Source organism: Chiloscyllium punctatum, chromosome 13 (assembly GCF_047496795.1).
Source record: "Chiloscyllium punctatum isolate Juve2018m chromosome 13, sChiPun1.3, whole genome shotgun sequence".
Classification (NCBI taxonomy): domain Eukaryota; kingdom Metazoa; phylum Chordata; class Chondrichthyes; order Orectolobiformes; family Hemiscylliidae; genus Chiloscyllium; species Chiloscyllium punctatum.
The window spans coordinates 37579521-37594602 of record NC_092751.1 but is presented as its reverse complement, the minus strand read 5'-3'; positions in this window follow the sequence as shown (position 1 = coordinate 37594602).

Below are 15082 nucleotides of genomic sequence, written 5' to 3'. Positions count from 1 at the left end.
AGTGTTCTTTCTCCATCCAAATACAGCAGGACCCTCACATAAATGCCCCCAAAAACACATAAGCCCCTCCTCCCCTCTGTGTCTCTATATATTGATATATAACGTTAAACATCACACAACACTAGCTTTTGTCCCAGTACAACACTGGCATCTCCATCATTGAAATATAAAGATCACCGTTGAGCTTTTAACCAGATGCTTGCTTGAAACACACACAGCAAGATCCCACGAGCATCAGTGTAACCACTGAGAGATCGTGTGTGCCCCTAATGCTGGTGAAGGGTTTTTATTCTGTCTCCTGGACGAGAGGGAGCAATGCTCCTGTTGAACAAATTCCAAACATTTCCCCCTTTCTTCTCTGATCCCCGTCTTGTGCTCTCTCTCCATCTGAGATCTCACTCCCTCCCTCTCTCTCTCCCTCTCCCTCTCCCTCTCTCCCTCTCCCTCTTTCTCTCCATCTCTCTCTGTTCTCGCTGTCCCCATCTCTGATCTCTCTTCCCTCCCTCTCTCTGTTCCCCCTCTTACTCTCTCCATCTCAGAGATATCTCTGTTCCTCCCCTCTCTCCCTCTATCTCTGAAATTTCTTCCCATTGTATTCCACCCTCTCGCTGTCTCCATCTTGAAGATCTTTCTCTCTGTCTCTCGGATTTCTCACATTTTATCCCCCTGGTCTATGCACATGACTCTGACACTAGAATGGGGCTTTGGAGAGAGTTTCTAATGATAAGGTATTCATTCCCTCCTCCGGGAGTCCTTCCTCCCAGACCCTGGGGGTGTAACCAGTTTGTGTCACAATCCCAAGGCCGCGGTTCCTTTAACCCCAGGCCTTAAATCCATTTTAAATCAATGAACCTTCTGACATGACAGTCAGTGGTCTTTCACTTCTCTCTGTCTGTCTGACCCCCTTCACACCCCCATTGGAGTGAGAGAGAGGGAGGCAGTGACATCTGTGGGATCAGACTGTGCAGCAGCTCCCCCTCCATCTTTTCTCCCCACCCTTTGTCTCCCCCTCCATCTCCCCCCCCCTCCCCTTTGTCCCCCTTGTGGTAAATATCCCAGACAGCCTGAATCCCACCGTTCTCTGTCTGTGTGTGTCTGTCTGTCTGTGTCTGTCTGTGTGTGTGTGTCTGTCTGTGTGTGTCTGTCTGTGTGTGTCTGTGTGTGTGTGTGTGTGTGTGTGTGTGTCTGTGTGTAAATGAACGACAAGGAGACAGGACAGTTTCTGGTTATTCTGTGTCTGATGATCCCTTGCAGCAGAGGTGATTTCATTCTCTCTGTCTCTGCGTCGTCCCAAGCTTCAACTCCTGGATCCAATCTCCTTCTCCACATCACCACCCCCCCCCCTCCAGGGTGAGGGGGAGCGGGGGTGGGGAAACAACACTGAGAAATAAAAACAAATCAATTTGAAATAAAATTCGACAGTGGCACCAAAAGCACAGCAAGATCTCACAGCTCTCTGCTTCCCCAATCTCCCATGTGACCCTGGTTCAGTTTAATTATTGCAGAGTGAATGAATGAATTAATAACCACGTATGCACAGTGAGATCCCACAAGCAGCAATCTAACCCCACACACATCGTGGGTGATGCTGGTTAAGGGTTGACATATTTGTGTCAAATCTCAAGGTCCCAGTTACCATAGCCCCAGACTTCCAACCTGTTCAAAAACGATAAGGCCGCAAGCCGACAAGACCCGGTTGAGCAGAGGTCTTGGTAAAAGCCAGCCCGCCCCCCCCCCCTCCCCAGAGAGAGGAGATTAAACCTCGGGGTAATACACAGACAAAACTCACCTGGGCCCAACAGGCTGCAGGCTGCAGCCTGTCAAACAGGCCTCAGGACTGCGTTCCCCCCTTTGGAGGAAGCTCTTGTTTGAAGGTTTCCTGCTCCCAAACACACACTTTTCAAATCCTCAAGTGGCCAGGAAGATCCCTTTGGGAGGAAAGAGGCAGCATTAATGGGAAGGCTGAGCAGGAAAATCTTTCACAGTGAGATAGCGCAGCGAGCTCCCGGATTTTCCCCTCTCAGTGAGACAGACAATTTCTCAGGAATATCCAAACACAAACACAAGTTGAGTTTTCATGTTGAAAAGTTCTTGTAATGACGGGTTGGCTGATTGAAACCACTCACTGCCTGCAACGATGGCATTAGGGCAATTGACGCACAGCAAGATCCCACAAGTGACAGTGCTGCAGAAGCTCGATAATCTGATCATTTTTATTATTTCCTGTCACCCTTGAATCAAATATTGCAACTATTTCACAATCTCACACTGCCCCCCCTCTCTCCTGTTTCTCTTGCTCTCACCATTTTCCATTTCTTTCTAGATTAGATTACTTACAGTGTGGAAACAGGCCCTTCGGCCCAACAAGTCCACACCGCCCCGCCGAAGCGCAACCCACCCATACCCCTACATTTACCCTTTACCTAACACTACGGGCAATTTAGCATGGCCAATTCACCTGACCTGCACATCTTTGGACTGTGGGAGGAAACCAGAGCACCCGGAGGAAACCCACGCAGACACGGGGAGAACGTGCAAACTCCACACAGTTAGTCGCCTGAGGCGGGAATTGAACCCGGATCTCTGGCGCTGTGAGGCAGCAGTGCTAACCACTGTGCCACCGTGCCGCTCACACTCTCTTTCTCTCTTTCTCTCACTCTCTTTCTCTCTGTGTCCAATTCGATCACCCTGCCCTCTCTGTGACCCACTTTCCTCTGAGAGTGTGACAATTCTTTCCAGAGGGTCAGATATTTTGGGTTCGAGTTCCCTCCTGAGAGAGTCCCATCTCCCAGATCCTGGGGGTTTCCCCTGTTTGTGTCACCGATGCCCCGGTGACTTTAACCCCAGGCTTCAAACCCGTGATCTGACAGGTCCCAGTGAACCAGTGGCCCCTACAATCCAGGCTCCCACCCCCAGCCCATCCCTAGAGGAGATGAAACCTCGGGGGAAGAAACAGACCCACCACTCACCTGGGCCCCACGGGCTGCAGCCTGGCCAAACAGGCCTCAGGCCTGTGCTCCCCACCCTCTGGATGTTGTTCTTGTCCAAGGCTTTCCTGGCTCCCCAGGCATTTTGGATCTTCACTTTCCTGCTTTCCCCACAAAAGTTCCTCGGGATAAAAGAAAGAAGAGATGAGTTGGTTGGGGGGCCGGGGGAGCGAGAGCATTGTGATGCAAAATTACACAGCAAGATCCCATTTTAAACACAATCCCACCACTACTTCTCCCATCCCCAAATGCACTTCATAACCTCACAGCAACATCAAAATACAAACAAATCATAAGAAAGTAATTAACCAGAGGCTGGAAACATTATTAAACACACACACACACACACACACACACACACACACGGACACACACACACACTCACACACACACTGTCACAACCAGACAGGGAGGGCTGCTCACTCTCCATACAGAGAGAGAACAGGGTATGAGAATGAATCTGACCAATTTCTTGCGCACATTTATTCTGTGTGAGGGGTTAGTGGAGCCCAGCCCTGCCCTCTCTCTGTCACGTTGCATCGTCTGTCAGTCTGCTCCCTGGGGAGGGCTCTGTCTGATTGACATGTTAATTCCCAGGACAGGAGCCTTGTGGGATCTTGCTGCCCACTGAATGTTCATTCTGGGGCAACAAAGTGTCATCTTTCCCAGTTGCGACAACTCTCTTTTTTTTACTGAAGCCTTATTAGTTGTGTCAGTGCGGTTTGAAAATATTAAAGATTACTCCCACACTAGCGTTTCAGAGCCTGGCTGTAGGTAGGCTTCCTGACACACACACACACACAGGGCTGGGAATAGAGAGGATGAGTATTTGCTGAGGTTTTCTTGGGATTTTCCTGCTGTATGTGTGATTCCTAGAATTAATCTCTGTCTCTGTCCCTGTGTGTGTGTGTCTCTCTCTGTCACTCTCTTTCTCTCTGTCTCTGTCCCTCTCTCTCTCTGTCTCTCTGTTCCTGTGTGTATGTGTCTCTCTCTTTCTCTCTGTCCCTATGTGTCCCACTCTCTGTCTCTCTCTCTCTCTCTCTCTGTCTGTCTTCTCTCTCTGTCCCTGTGTCTCTCTCTTCTCTGTGTGTCTCCGTCTCTCTCTCTCTTTCTGTCTCTCCCTGCCCTGCTCTACATCCAGCCATTTCTAACTTGATTTTGAGTCTTTTATTTCCTTTCCCTTTCTCCAAAATATTGGCAGAGTTTGGGAATTTAAATCATAGATCACGTGCCTGCCCCCAACACCCACATTTCACCCTCACAGCTCCCCTGTCCCCATACACACAGAGACACACACACCCCGACACACACACAGAGACAGACACACACAGAAACACACCGACACACACACACACAGACACACACAGAGACACACACACACAGACACACACACACAGACAGACACACACACACAGACAGACACACACCGACACGCACACACAGACACACACACAGGCAGACAGACACACACCCCGTCACACACAGAGACACAGACACACGCACACAGAGGCACACACACAGACACACACAGACAGACACACACCGACACGCACACACAGACACACACACAGGCAGACAGACACACAACCCGTCACACACAGAGACACAGACACACACACACAGAAGACAGACAGAGAGCGAGACAGAGAGTGGGACACACAGGGACAGAGATAAAGAGAGAGGAGAGACACACACACCCCGACTCACACACACAGACACACATACACCGACACGCACAAAACCACACACACACAGACACACACCGGCACACACAGAGATACACACAGAGACACAGACACAGACACACGCACACAGAGGCACACACGCACAGAGACACACACACAGAGACAGACACACACCGACATGCACACACACACAGACAGACACAGAGACACACACAGACACACACACCGGCACACACACAGACACACACAGAGACACAGACAGAGACAGACACAGACAAACACACAGACAGAGACACACACACAGAGACAGACACACACCGACAAGCGCGCACACAGAGACAGACGCAGACACACACACGCAAACACACACACACACAGACAGACACACACCGACACGCGCACACAGAGAGACAGACACAGAGACACACACAGAGACATACACAGACACACACACAGACACACACAGACACACACACAGAGACACACACACACAGACACGCGCACACACAGAGACACACAGACAGACAGACACACACACACACACACACACTGACACGCACAAAGACACAGGCACACACCGACACAGACACACACAGACAGACACAGACACACACACAATCACACACACAGACACACACACCGACACACACACAGAGACAGGCACACACCGACACACACACACACCCAAACACAGATACAGACACACACAGAGACACAGACACACGCACACGGACACATACCGACACGCGCACACACACAGACACACACCCCGACACACACACCCACAGACACACACAGACACACACACACACAGACACACACACAGAGACAGACACACACCGACACGCACACAGACACAGGCACACACCGACACACACAGAGACACAGACACACACCGACACGCACACACACAGACACACACCGACATGCGTGCACACAGAGACAGACACTTTAGACAGACACACACACAGAGACAGACACACACCGACACGCACACAAACACAGGCACACACCGACACACACACACACAGACCCAGACTCACACACAGACACACACACAGACACACACCCAGACACAGACACACACAGAGACACAGACACATGCACACAAAGGCACACACACAGACACACACCGACACGTGCACACACACACACAGACAGACACACACACAGAGAGACACAGGCACACACACACACAGAGACAGACACACACCCCGACACACACCGACACACACACACACACACAGACACACACATGTACAGGTACCGACACACACAGACACACCCCAACACAGGACATGGGCACTGTGCACAGATTTAGTCTGGGGTGGGGGAGAGAGTCAGTGAGGGTCTGAGCGCAAGTGTCATCACAGAACTGTCTCTGAGTGAGAGATAGTGAGACCAAGCCTCTGTGTGTGTGTGTGTGTGTGTGTGTGTGTGAGAGAGAGAGAGAGAGAGAGACTGAGTGTGTGTTTACATCGGAGTGCCCAGTTTCCGTGTCAGTGCTGTCCCTCCATAATGTAACTATGTATAAACCACGTGTTTATGTCCTTGTCCCAGTAATAATCCACTAAACTATACACTGTCCCTCACTCTCATTTACTCACACTCTCACACGTGTACACACACACCCTCACACACCACATTCAGTCCCTCGCACACATGCCCTTTCACACACATGCAGACATCCACACCGACATGCACACACACACACACGCAGTCACTCACAAATGCACACTCAAACATTTTCACACGCACCATCACCTTCTCTCTCTCACACTCACACACAAACATACACTCTCTCTGTCTCTCTGACATACACACACTTTCACTCACTCATTCTCTCTCTCTACACTCTCTCTCTCACACACTCGCTTCCACATACTCTCTCAGTTACACACACTCTTACACACACACTCTCATATACACTTTCTGACACACGCACCCCCACACACTCACATTCACCATCTCATATATGCTCACTTTCACACACTCACTCTATCTCTCTCCAAAATTCTGTCTCTCACACACACTTGCAAAGTCGCTCACACATGCCCTCTCTCTCACGTGCGCACTCACTCTCGTTCACTTGTACACACACACTCGCATGCACTCACTCTTTGACATACACTCACACACTTCCTCTCTCACTTTCACCCTTTCTTTCTCACACTCACACACACTCTCATGCATGATCACATCATATCTCACACATGCTCACTCTCTTTCTCACTCTCATGCGCACATTTTCTCTCTCTCATGCGCGCACACTATCTAATGCACGCACTTGCACACAGGCATTCTCTCTCACACACACGAATTCTCTCTCTCTCTCTCACACACACACACGCGCATTCTCTCTCTCGCACACTCATTCTCTCTCACGCATGCATTCTCTCTCACACACTCATTCTCTCTCACACACACATTCTCTCACACACACATTCTCTCTCTTGCACACTCATTCTCTCTCTCACACACTCTCATTCTCTCTCTCACTCACGCATTCGCTCTCTCTCTCTCCCATACTCATTCTCTCTCTCACGCGTGCATTCTCTCTCTCACAGACACATTCTCTTTCACACTCATTCTCTCTCTCATGTACGCATTACCTCTCACACGCATTCTCTCTCGCACACTTGTTCTCTCTCTCACACACGCACTCTCTCTCTCAAACACTCATTCTCTCTCTCACGCACCCATTCTCTCTCTTGCACACTCATTCTCTCTCTCACACACTCATTCTCTCTCTCACTCACGCATTCGTTCTCTCTCTCCCACACTCATTCTCTTCTCATGCGTGCATTCTCTCTCTCTCTCACAGACGCATTCTCTCTCACACTCATTCTCTCTCACATACGCATTCTTGCTCTCTTGCACACACATTCTTTCTCACACATGCATTCTCTCTCTTGCAAACTCGTTCTCTCTCATACACGCATTCTCTCTCTCGCACACACGCATTCTCTCTCTCGCACACACGCATTCTCGCTCTCTCATACACGCATTCTCTCTCACACACACATTCTCTCTCACACACACATTTTCTCTCTCACATGCACGCATTCTCTCTCTCACACAGACACGCATTCTCTCTCAAACACGCATTCTCTCTCACACACGCACGCATTCTCTCTCTCACACACGCATTCTCTCTCACACGCACGCATTCTCTCTCTCACACACGCATTCTCTCTCACACGCACGCATTCTCTCTCTCACACACGCATTCTCTCTCTCACACACGCATTCTCTCTCACACGCACGCATTCTCTCTCTCTCACACGCACGCATTATCTCTCTCTCTCGCACAGTCATTCTCTCTCTCTCACACACATTCTTTCTCTCACACACGCATTCTTTCTCACACATGCATTCTCTCTCATGCGCACGCATTCTCTCTCACACACGCATTCTCTCTCTCACACACACGCATTCTCTCTCATACACGCATTCTCTCTCTCACGCACACACATTTTCTCTCTCACACACACGCATTCCGCATTCTCTCTCACACACGCATTCTCTCTCTCACACACATTTTCTCTTTCACACGCATGCATTCTCTCTCTCACACACACGCATTCCGCATTCTCTCTCTCTCACACACACATTTTCTCTCTCACACACACGCATTCCGCATTCTCTCTCTCTCACAAACGCATTCTCTCTCATACACGCATTCTCTCTCTCACACACATTTTCTCTCTCACACACACGCATTTTCTCTCTCGCACACACGCATTCTCTCTCTCGCACACACGCATTCTCGCTCTCTCATACACGCATTCTCTCTCACACACACATTCTCTCTCACACACACATTTTCTCTCTCACATGCACGCATTCTCTCTCTCACACAGACACGCATTCTCTCTCAAACACGCATTCTCTCTCACACACGCACGCATTCTCTCTCTCACACACGCATTCTCTCTCACACGCACGCATTCTCTCTCTCACACACGCATTCTCTCTCACACGCACGCATTCTCTCTCTCACACACGCATTCTCTCTCACACACATTCTCTCTCTTGCACACATGCATTCTCTCTCTCGCACACACTCATCCTCTCTCTCACACACACACATTCTCTCTCACATGCACGCATTCTCTCTCTCTCTCACATGCACGCATTCTCTCTCTCTCTTGCACACGCATTCTCTGACTCTCACGCATTCTCTCTCTCTTTCATGCATTCTCTCTCTCTCTTACGCAGTCTCTCTCTCACACGCACGCATTCTCTCTCTCTCTCTATCGAACACCCATTCTCGCTCTCGCGCACACGCATTCTCTCTGTCTCTCCCTCTCTCTCTCACTCTCTGTCCCTCTCTCTGTCTCTGTCTCACACTCTCTCTGTCTCTCTCTGTGTCACCCACACTCTGTGTCCCCCACTCTCTCTGTGTCCCTCTCTCTCTGTGTCCCCCTCTCTCTCTCTCTGTATCCCTCACTCTCTCTTTCTCTCTCTCTCCCTCTCTCTCTCTGTCCCTCGGTCTCTCTGTCCCTCGGTCTCTCTGTCATACTCTTTCCCTGTGTCCCACTCTCTCTCCCTGTGTCCCACTCTCTCTCCCTGTGTCCCTCACTCTCTCTCTCTCTCTATGTATCCCTCTGTCTCTCGATCTCTCTCTGTTCCTGTCCCTCTCTCTCTGTCTCTGTCCCACTCTCACTGTCCCACTCTCACTGTCCCACTCTCACTGTCCCTCTCTCTCTGTCCTTCTCTCTCTGCGTCCCTCACTCTCTGGCCCTCTCTCTCTGCGTCCCTCACTCTCTCTCTGTCCCTCTCTCTCTCTGTGTCCCCCGCTCTCTCTGTCCCTCTCTGTCCGTGTCGCTCTCTCTCTCTCTGTCCCTCACACTCTCTCTGTCTGTCGCTCTCTCTGTGTCCCTCTCTCTCTCTGTATCTCACTCTCTGTCCGTCACACTCTGTGACCCTCACTCTCTGTCTCTATCCCTCTCTCTCACCCTGTCCCTCACTCTCTCCCTGTCCCTCACTCTCTCCCTGTCCCTCACTCTCTCTCCCTGTCCCTCTCTCTCTCCATGTTTCTGTCTTTCTGTGTCCCTCTCTCTCTCTCTCTATCCCTCGTATCTCTCTCTCCCTGTCTGTCTCTCTCTGTGTCCGTGTCCCTCTCTCTCTCTCTCTGTCTCCGTATCTGTCTGTCTCTCTCCGTGTCCCTCTCTCTCTCTCTCCGTGTCCCTCCCTCTCTCTCTTCCTGTCCCTCACTCTCTCTCCCCGTCCCTCTCACTCTCTCTCCGTGTCCCTCTCTCTCTCTCTTTGTCCCTAGCTCTCTCCGTCACTCTCTCTGTGTCGCTTTCTCTCTCTCTCCCTGCCCCTCTCACTCTCTCTGTCCCTCTCACTCTCTCTGTCCGTCTCACTCTCTCCCTGTCCCTCTCTCTCTCCATGTACCTCCCTCACTCTCCATAGCCCCCTCTCTCTCTGTATCCTCCCCTCTGTGTCCCTGTCTCTCTCTGTCCCTCTCTCTCTCTCCCTGTCCCCCTCTCTCTCTGTGTCCCTCACTCTCTCCCTGTCTCTCTCTCTCCCTGGCCCTCTCTCTCGCTCCCTGTCCCTCTCACGCTCTCTCCCTGTCCCTCACTCACTCCCTGTCCCCCCCTCTCTCTCTCCCTGTCTCTGTCTCTCTGTGTCCCTCTCTCTCTGTCTATATCCCTCTCTCAATCTCTCTCTGTCTCTGTCCCTCTCTCCCTCTCTGTGTCCCTCTCTCTCTGTGTCTTTCTCTCTCTCTATCTCCCTGTCCCTCACTCTCTCTCTCTGTCCCTCTCTCTCTCTCCATGTCCCTCTCTCTCTTCCAGTCGCACTCTCTCTTCCTGCCCCTCTCTCTTCCTGTCTCTCTCTCTCTCTCTCCCTGTCTCTCTCTCTCTCCCTGTGCCTCACTCTCTCCCTGTACCTCTCTCTCTCTCTGTGTCCCTCTCTCTCTCCGTGTGTCCCTCGTCTCTCTCTCTCACTCTCTCTCTCTCTGTGTGTCCGTGTCCCTCTCTCTCTCTCTGTCTCCGTGTCCCTCTGCCTCTCTCCGTGTCCCTCTCTCTCTCTCTCTCCGTGTCCCTCCCTCTCTCTCTTCCTGTCCCCCACTCTCTCTCCCTGTCCCTCTCACTCTCTCTCCGTGTCCCTCTCTCTCTCTCAGTCCCTAGCTCTCTCTGTCACTCTCTCTGTGTCGCTCTCTCTCTCTCTCCCTGTCCCTCTCTCTCTCTCTGTCCCTCTCTCTCTCTCTCCCTGTCCCTCTCTCTCTCTCCCTATCCCTCTCTCTCTCTCCCTGTCTCTGACTCTCTGTGTCCCTCTCTCTCCGAGTGTTCCTCGTCTCACTCTCTCCCTCTCGCTCTCTGTGTGTCCGTGCCCGTCTCTCTCTCTCCCTGTCCCTCTCTCTCTCTCTCCCTGTCCCCCTCTCTCTCCCTGTCCCTCTCACTCTCCCTGTCCCTCTCTCTCCGTGTGTCCCTCGTCTCTCTCTCACCCTCTCTACCTCTATGTGTACGTATCCCTCTCTCTCTGTCTCTCTCTCTGTGTCCGTGTCCCACTGTCTCTCTCCGTGTCCCTCTGTCTCTCTCCGTGTCCCTCTGTCTCTCTCTCTCTGTCCCCCTCTCTCTCTCTGACCCTCTCTCTCCCTGTCCCTCTCTCTCTGTCTCTCTCTCTGTCGCTCTCCACCCATCTCTCTGTCTGTGTCCCCCTCTCTCTCTCCCTGTCCCTCTCTCTCCCTGTCCCTCTCTCTCTCCATGTCCCTCTCTCTCCCTGTCCACCGCCCTCTCTCCCTGTCTCTCTCTCTCCCTCTGTCCCTCTCTCTCTGTCCCTCTCCCCCTCTCTCTCTGTGTCTGTGTCCCTCTCTCACTCTCCCTGCCCCCCTCTCTCTCTGTCGCTCTCTCTATCTCCCTGTCCCTCTCGCTCTCCGTGTCCTGCACTCTCTCTCTCTGTCCCTCTCTCTCTCCCTGTCCATCTCTCTCTCTCCCTGTCCCTCACTCTCTACCTGTCCCTCACTCTCTCTCTGTCCCTCTCACTCTCTGTCCCTCACTCTCTCTCTGTCCCTCTCTCTCTCTGTCCCTCTCTCTCTCCCTGTCCCTCTCTCCCTGTCCCTCTCGCTCTCTCCCTGTCCCTCTCTCCCTGTCACTCTCTCTCTCCCTGTCCCTCACTCTCTCCCTGTCACTCTCTCTCCCTGTCCCTCACTCTCTCCCTGTCCCTCACTCTCTCTCTGTCCCTCTCTCTCTCTCTGTCCCTCTCTCTCTCCCTGTCCCTCTCTCCCTGTCCCTCTCCCTCTCCCTGTCCCTCTCTCTCTCTGTCCCTCTCTCCCTGTCCCTCTCTCTCTCCATGTCGCTCCCTCTCTCTCTCCCTGTCCCTCTCTCTTTCCCTGTCCCTCTCTCTCTCTCTCTGTCCCTCTCTCTCACTCTGTCCCTCTCTCTCTCCCTGTCCCTCTCTCTCTCTGTCCCTCTCTCCCTGTCCCTCTCTCTCTCTCTCTCCCTGTCCCTCTCTCTCTCCCTGTCCCTCTCTCTCTCTCCCTGTCCCTCACTCTCTCCCTGTCCCTCACTCTCTCTCTGTCCCTCTCTCTCTCCCTGCCCCTCTCTCTCTCTTTCCCTGACCCTCTCTCTCTCCCTGTCCCTCTCTCTCTCCCTGTCCCTCTATCTCTCGCTGTCCCTCTCTCTCTCTGTCCCTCTCTCTCTCTGTCCCTCTCCCCTCCCCTTTCTCTCTCTCCCTGTCCCTCACACTCTCCCTGTCCCTCTCTCTGTCTCTCCCTGTCCCTCACTCTCTCCCTGTCCCTCTCTCTCTCCCGTTCCCTCTCTCTCTATCCATGTCCCTCACTCTCTCTGTCCCTCTCTCTCTCCCTGTGCCTCTCTCTCTCTTTCTCTGTCCCTCTCTCCCTGTCCCTCTCTCTCTCTCTCCGTCTGTCTCCCTGTCCCTCTCTCCCTCCCTGTCCCTCTCTCTCTCTGTCCCTCTCTCCCTGTCCCTCTCTCTCTCTCTCACTGTCCCTCTCTCTCTCCCTGTCCCTCACTCTCTCCCTGTCCCTCTCTCTCTCTTCCTGACCCTCACTCTCTCTCTCTGTCGCTCTCTCTGTGTCGCTCTCTCTCTCTCTCCCTATCCCTCTCACTCTCTCTGTCCCTCTCACTCTCTCTGTCCATCTCACTCTTTCCCTGTCCCTCACTCTCTCTCTCTCCCTGTCCCTCTCTCTCTCTCTGTCCCTCTCACTCTTTCCCTGACCCTCACTCTCTCTCTGTCCCTCTCTCTCTACATGTCCCTCCCTCTCTCTCCATCGCCCCCTCTCTCTCTGTATTCCCCACCCGTGTCCCTCTCTATCTCTGTCCCTCTCTCTCTCTCTGTCCCTCTCTCTCTGTCCCTCTCTCTCTCCCTGTCCATCTCTCTCTCCCTGTCCCTCACTCTCTCTCCCTGTCTCTGACTCTCTGTGTCCCTCTCTCTCCGAGTGTTCCTCGTCTCACTCTCTCCCTCGCTCTCTGTGTGTCCGTGTCCCTCTCTCTCTCTCCCTGTCCCTCTCTCTCTCTCTCTCCCTGTCCCCCTCTCTCTCCCTGTCCCTCTCACTCTCCCTGTCCCTCTCTCTCCGTGTGTCCCTCGTCTCTCTCTCTCACCCTCTCTCCCTCTGTGTGTACGTGTTGCTCTCTCTCTCTCTCTCTGTGTCCGTGACCCTCTGTCTCTCTCCGTGTCCCTGTGTCTCTCTCTCTCTGTCCCTCTCCCCCCATCTCTCTCTCTGTCTGTGTCCCCCTCTCTCTCTCCCTGTCCCACTCTCTCCCTGACTCTCTCTCTCTCCCTGTCTCTCTCTCTGTCTCTCTCTATCTCTGTCCCTATACCCCCCTCTCTCTCTGTCTGTGTCCCCCTCTCTCTCTCCCTGTCCCTCTCGCTCTATGTCCCTCTCTCTCTCCCTGTCCCTCTCTCTCCCTGCCCCCTCTCTCTCTCCCTGTCTCTCTCTCCCTCTGTCCCTCTCTCTCTGTCCCTCTCCCCCTCTCTCTCTCTCTGTCTGTGTCCCTCTCTATCTCTCCCTGTCCCCCTCTCTCTCTGTCCCTCTCTCTCTCTCCCTGTCCCTCTCGCTCTCCGTGTCCCGCACTATCTCTCTCTGTCCCTCTCTCTCTCCCTGTCCTTCTCTCTCTCTCTGTCCCTCTGTCTCTCTCCCTGTCCCACTCTCTCTCTCTGCCTGTCCCTCCCTCTCTCCCTGCCCCTCTCTCTCTCTTTCCCTGACCCTCTCTCTCTCCCTGTCCCTCTCTCTCTCCCTGTCCCTCTATCTCTCGCTGTCCCTCTCTCTCCCTGTCCCTCTCTCTCTCTCTGTCCCTCTCCCCCCTCTCTCTCTCCCTGTCCCTCACACTCTCCCTGTCCCTCTCTCTGTCTCTCCCTGTCCCTCACACTCTCCCTGTCCCTCTCTCTCTCCCTGTCCCTCTCTCTCTCTCCCTATCCCTCTCTCTCTCTCTCTCCCTGTCCCTCACTCTCTCCCTGTCCCTCTCTCTCTGTCCCTCACTCTTTCCCTGTCCCTCACTCTCTCTCTCTCCCTGTCCCTCTCTCTCTCTCTCCGTATCTCCCCCCACGCCGTGTCCCTCTCTACCTCGTCCCTATCTCTCTGTCCCTCTCTCTCTCTGTCCCTCACTGTCTCCCTGTCCCTCTCTCTCTCTCTGTCCCTCTCTCTCTCTCTCCCTATTCCTCTCTCTCTCTCTCTCTCCCTGTCCCTCACTCTCTCACTGTCCCTCTCTCTCTGTCCCTCACTCTTTCCCTGTCCCTCACTCTCTCTCTCTCCCTGTCCCTCTCTCTCTCTCTCCGTATCCCCCCCCCCCCCGCCGTGTCCCTCTCTCCCCCGTCCCTCTCTCACTGTCCCTCTCTCTCTGTCCCTCACTCTCTCCCTGTCCCTCTCTCTCTCTCTCTGTCCCTCTCTCTCTCTGTCCCTCTCCCGCTCTGCCTGTCCCTCACTCTCTCCCTGTCCCGCTCTCTCTCCCTGCCCATCTCTCACTCTCTCCCTGTCCCCCTCTCTCTCTCTGTCCCTCTCTCTCTCTGTCCCTGCCCCCCTCTGCCTGTCCCTGACTCTCTCCCTGTCCCGCTCTCTCACTGTCCCTCACTCTCGCCTTGTCCCTCTCTCTCTCTCTGTCCCTCTCCCTCTCTGCCTGTCACTCTCTCTCTCCCTGTCCCTCTCTCTCTCTGTCCCTCTCCCGCTCTGCCTGTCCCTCACTCTCTCCCTGTCCCTCTCTCTCCCTGTCCCTCACTCTCTCCCTGTCCCTCTCTCTCCCTGTCCCTCACTCTCTCCCTGTCCCTCTCTCTCTCTCTAATTATGCCTCCCTCTCTCCATGTCCCACTCTCTCTCTCTCTCTCCCGTTCCCTCTCTCTCTATCCATGTCCCTCACTCTCTCTGTCCCTCTCTCTCTCCCTGTGCCTCTCTCTCTCTTTCTCTGTCCCTCTCTCCCTGTCCCTCTCTCTCTCTCTCTCCGTCTGTCT